We start from the raw sequence: 6,168 nt of genomic DNA on the forward strand, positions 1-6,168 counted from the left end.
CACTAGGAAGTGAAATACAGAGGTTGTTGAAACTTGCTTTTCCGCATAATTCGAGGTTAGATTGCATACCGCACCGGCGCCAACTACACAGGGCTTATTCACTTAAAAAGCGCCTGTCGGACTATTATAGGCCTACCCGGTGAATAATGATAATGTAAATCACTGCAGATTTGGATCTGATGTCAAGTCAATACAGAGTCAGTATTGCCGATACTAATAATGGCAGCTTATGTATGGAAAAGCAATGTGTTGTGATTTATGAGATGAATCATCATTAACGTATCAATTCACACACATTTTAATGACCAATAAATCACTGTGATTTTTCCAAAATACTGAGTAATACAACAAAACACACAATTCAGCTTACATGGAATATAACTGTGCCTGTCTCTAAAGGGTCTTTGGGTCAGCTTCTGTTGTTTAAATCTGCTATAGGCAGTAAATAAAATAAACTTGACAGTTAGCACGAAAAGGTTCAGGCATTTTTCCCCCCCTAAAATACCAATATCGTAAGTTGGTATCAACACTATTGGTAGTTGGATCAATCTGCGGACTGTAGTTTAAATGTATATTAAAGCATGCTGTTATCTTTACTCCAGCATAAAAGAGTAGAGATAACAGGATGTGGTTAGAATATAGGTTTTGGGTTGTTAGTGCACACAGCAAAGTGCAGCTGATTTTAACACCTTTTCACCTTCTAGATAAGTGTTGTCTTGTCTCTGACAGGAAACACAGAAAGCAGGAGTTTCGAACCATGATTCTGCCCCTTTATTCTATTTAAGAGAAGACGATACAAAGACTAAGTTTGTGGCAAGTGGCTATTTGGGGGAGGGGGAGAGGGGCTTTTGACTTTGTTCAACAGATCTTCATATGTTTAAAAAAAAATAGAAAAAAACATAAAGATATGTGTAGAATTTGACCAGACCCTCATTAACCACCAATGGTCTTCTCACTCATGTTGTTGCAATTGAATATCGGAAATTTCTGCAGCCAGGTTTGGTAAAAGGTAAGCACCAAAAAGCTGTTAAAGCAGACAGTCTATCCCCACATGTGCAAATTAAAAGTCAGCAACAACATGTGCATCTAATATTTATATATGGGACACATTTATCATTGCATCCATTTTGTTTTATAGCTTATTGTAGCTCCGTATTTGGCCTGTAGATGGCAACAGCTCACTACTCTTCTGCACATATGAGCACCAGGATGCCTCCTGTCAGTGCTGCACCTTTGTAGCCTCATATAATGTCATCAAATATCACTCTCCTACTCTCTGGATCATAGAGAGTGTGAAGCCCTGCTAGATGCTTAGGCTAGTGGGAGGGTGCCTGATTACACGACTAATCAGCACCTCGGTAGTCTTCCCATTACTTCCCAAGGAAATGATAATCTGTAGAAATATAATGGCAGGAAACAAAAAAAAGTTCCCTTGCACCCGAACGTTCACTCTCCTAATTTGGTTCCCTAAGTGAGACAGATAATGGTTAGGCCGATTTGACAGTCAGTGAGGGTTTGATGTCATTTTGCACTGGCGGATTTTCCCTGTGACAGCAAAAGGCTAATGCCCCTTTACCAAGCTCATTTGTCAACACCACTCCAGCAGTGAGTCGTTTGTCTATTTTTCTAATGCCTCAGTCCCTAAATCTTCTTTTTCTTCTGCCAGTTGTTGAGTTGGAATCTGAAAGCTGTCAAGTTTTGGGTTTGCTTTGCAGCAGCAAATTGATTTGGAGTAAACTTGGTGTCAGTGAAGGACAAGATGTGTTGAGGAACAACTTCAATCAAATGTTTTTTCACAGATAAAAATTAATTAAGGAGATGATTTTGTTATTGTGAGTGAAAGCAGTGACAGTTGTGTCTCGTATCTGTTATTTTTATGTTTGATACCTCTTTGACCCAGTCACAGTATAGTAAAGATCTCTGGAGTTATTTGTGATTTGTCATTGTATTTTATACAACAGTGTTTATTACTTGTACTCTTTCCTTTTTCCAAAAAGGAGTTGACAGAACACCATCTCCATGAAAATACTTGCTTATTACTTCTTTAAAAATTCTTAGTTTTCATAAAAAGTTAAACATTATTATTATTATTGTTAATCTCAAGTTGCATTATATTACCAAAATTATTCACTTGGCTGCCTTCACACACATGAACCTGAGTAACATCCCACCTTAGTTCATTTACAATGACAGCAGCCCACCTTTTGCAGCTATAACTCTTTGGAGCTATAAGGCTTTCCACAATGTTTAAGAGTGTTTATGGGAATTTCTGACCATTCTTCAGAAGCACATTTGTGAGCTCAGACACTGATGTTGGATGAGAGGGCCTGGCTCAGAGTCTCTGCTCCAATTCATCCCAAAGGTGTTGAGGTCAGGACTCAAGTCTTCCACACCAAGCGCATTCATCCATGTCTTTATGGACCTTACTTGTGCACTTGTGTGCAGTCATATTGAAACAGGAAGAGGCCATCCCCAAACTGTTCCCACAAAGTTAGAGGCATGAAATTGTTCAAAACGTCCCTGTATGCGGAAGTATTAAGAGTTACTTTCACTGGACCCGAGGAGCCGAGCCCAAGTCCTAAAAAACAACCACACACCATAATCCCCCCTCCACACAACTTTACACTTGGCACATCCAGTTGCACAATCACCGATCTCCTGGTAACCGACAAACCCAGACTCAGATGGAGATGTGGTATCGGTTATTTCAAAGATCACGTCTCCACTGCTCAAGATTCCGGTGACAGTGAGCTTTACATCACTGCATCCAACACTTTGTATTGAGCTTGGTGATATAAGGCTTGGTAGAGTCCAATTCTGTCTTCCTGTACTTCTGCCAATCTGGTGATTCTGCTGGCTGGGAGCCGGGAGGGAAGAGAGTTCAGCAGTCTCACAGCCTGGTGGATGAAGCTGTTGGTGAGCCTGGTAGTGCGGGAGTGGAGACTTCTGTATCTCTTTCCAGAGGGCAGGAGGCTGAACAGACAGTGCGCGGGGTGGGTTGCATCGTTGACAATTGTGATGGCTTTGCGGGTGAGGCGAGTGGTGTAAATGTCTTGCAGGGAGGGGAGTGGTACACCAACTACAGTGGGGCAAAAAAGTATTTAGTCAGCCACCGATTGTGCAAGTTCCCCCACCTAAAATGATGACAGAGGTCAGTAATTTGCACCAGAGGTACACTTCAACTGTGAGAGACAGAATGTGAAAAAAAATCCATGAATTCACATCGTAGGATTTGTAAAGAATTTATTCGTAAATCAGGGTGGAAAATAAGTATTTGGTCAATAACAAAAATACAACTCAATACTTTGCAACATAACCTTTGTTGGCAATAACAGAGGTCAAACGTTTACTATAGGTCTTTACCAGGTTTGCACACACAGTAGCTGGTATTTTGACCCATTCCTCCATGCAGATCTTCTCGAGAGCAGTGATGTTTTGGGGCTGTCGCCGAGCAACACGGACTTTCAACTCCCGCCACAGATTTTCTATGGGGTTGAGGTCTGGAGACTGGCTAGGCCACTCCAGGACTTTCAAATGCTTCTTACGGAGCCACTCCTTTGTTGCCCGGGCGGTGTGTTTTGGATCATTGTCATGTTGGAAGACCCAGCCTCGTTTCATCTTCAAAGTTCTCACTGATGGAAGGAGGTTTTGGCTCAAAATCTCACGATACATGGCCCCATTCATTCTGTCCTTAACACGGATCAGTCGTCCTGTCCCCTTGGCAGAAAAACAGCCCCATAGCATGATGTTTCCACCCCCATGCTTCACAGTAGGTATGGTGTTCTTGGGATGCAACTCAGTATTCTTCTTCCTCCAAACACGACGAGTTGAGTTTATACCAAAAAGTTCTACTTTGGTTTCATCTGACCACATGACATTCTCCCAATCCTCTGCTGTATCATCCATGTGCTCTCTGGCAAACTTCAGACGGGCCTGGACATGCACTGGCTTCAGCAGCGGAACACGTCTGGCACTGCGGGATTTGATTCCCTGCCGTTGTAGTGTGTTACTGATGGTGACCTTTGTTACTTTGGTCCCAGCTCTCTGCAGGTCATTCACCAGGTCCCCCCGTGTGGTTCTGGGATCTTTGCTCACCGTTCTCATGATCATTTTGACCCCACGGGATGAGATCTTGCGTGGAGCCCCAGATCGAGGGAGATTATCAGTGGTCTTGTATGTCTTCCATTTTCTGATGATTGCTCCCACAGTTGATTTTTTCACACCAAGCTGCTTGCCTATTGTAGATTCACTCTTCCCAGTCTGGTGCAGGTCTACAATACTTTTCCTGGTGTCCTTCGAAAGCTCTTTGGTCTTGGCCATGGCGGAGTTTGGAGTCTGACTGTTTGAGGCTGTGGACAGGTGTCTTTTATACAGATGATGAGTTCAAACAGGTGCCATTCATACAGGTAACGAGTGGGGGACAGAAAAGCTTCTTACAGAAGACGTTACAGGTCTGTGAGAGCCAGAGATCTTCCTTGTTTGAGGTGACCAAATACTTATTTTCCACCCTGATTTACGAATAAATTCTTTACAAATCCTACCATGTGAATTCATGGATTTTTTTTTCACATTCTGTCTCTCACAGTTGAAGTGTACCTCTGGTGCAAATTACTGACCTCTGTCATCATTTTAAGTGGGGGAACTTGCACAATCGGTGGCTGACTAAATACTTTTTTGCCCCACTGTATCCTCTCAGCTGTTCTCACAATGCGTTGTAGAGCTTTTCTGTTATAGTCAGTGCAGCTACCGCCCCACACAGTGATGCAGCTGGAGAGGATACTTTCAATAGTTCCTCTGTAGAATGTAGTCAGGATGGGTGGTGGAGCACTTGCCCGCTTGAGTTTGCGCAGGAAGTAGAGGCGCTGTTGTGCTTTCTTGGCCAGTGATGCTGTGTTGGTGGTCCAAGAGAGGTCCTCACTGATGTGCACCCCCAGGAACTTGGTGCTGCTCACCCTCTCCACCGCAGCGCCGTCGATGGTCAATGGGGGGTGACAGGTGTGGCCTCTCTGGAAGTTGACAATAATCTCCTTGGTCTTACTGACATTTAGCAGGAGGTTGTTGTCTCTACACCACGTGGTCAGGAGCTCAACCTCTTTCCTGTAGTGGGTCTCATCGCCCTTGGTGATGAGCCCCACCAGCGTTGTGTCGTCCGCAAACTTCACAAGGTGGTTGGAGCTGTAGGTTGGTGTGCAGTCATGTGTCAACAGGGTGAAGAGCAGAGGACTGAGCACACAGCCTTGTGGAGCCCCCGTGCTCAGGGTGATGCTGTTTGAGACCTTGTTGCCCACACGCACCGCTTGAGGCCTCTGGCTGAGGAAATCCAGCAGCCAGTTGCAGAGGGAGGTGCTGAGGCCCAGTCTGTCCAGTTTACAGATGACTTGTTGTGGTATTATGGTGTTGAATGCTGAGCTAAAGTCTATGAACAGCATTCTCACATATGAGTCTTTCTTGTCCAGATGAGTTAGGGCCGGGTGGAGGGCAGAGCAGATTGCATCCTCTGTGGATCGTTTCGCTCTGTATGCGAACTGGTGTGGGTCCAGGGTGGGAGGTAGGGTGGATTTGATGTGTGACATGACTAGTCGTTCAAAGCACTTCATAATAATGGGTGTCAGTGCCACGGGGCGGTAGTCATTGAAACAGGCTGGGGATGGTTTCTTTGGCACAGGTATGATGGTGGCAGTCTTGAAGCATGATGGGACAGTGGCTTGCCTCAGGGAGGTGTTAAAGATGTCTGTGAAGACATTCTTCAGCTCCTCTGCGCAGTCTTTCAGCACACTACCAGGGATGTTATCTGGACCCGCTGCTTTCCGGGCGTTGATGGTGATGAGTGTCCTCTTCACGCTGGCAGCAGACAGGCACAGAGGCTGGTCGTGTGGAGGTGGTGGTGTTTTCTGTGGGCGTGTGTTGTTCTGTGCTTCAAATCGTGCAAAGAAGCTGTTCAGGTTGTTGAGCAGAGTGGTGTCGCTCTCACAGCTATGCGCTACAGGCTTGTAGTCTGTAATAGCCTGGATGCCTTGCCATAGGCTTCTTGCATCCTTGCTATCATTGAAGTGGGAGGTTATCTTGTGTGTGTAGTCCTGTTTCGCTTTCCTGATGCCACGGGACAGGTTGGCTCTCGCTGTTCTCAGGCCTATTTCATCCCCAGCTCTGAAGGCCTTGTCTCTGGCC

The sequence above is a fragment of the Copadichromis virginalis genome, linkage group LG6 (assembly GCF_057382275.1).
Source record: "Copadichromis virginalis isolate Kocher_CV1m ecotype Utaka linkage group LG6, C_Virginalis_male_GT1.1, whole genome shotgun sequence".
NCBI classification, from domain to species: Eukaryota; Metazoa; Chordata; class Actinopteri; order Cichliformes; family Cichlidae; genus Copadichromis; species Copadichromis virginalis.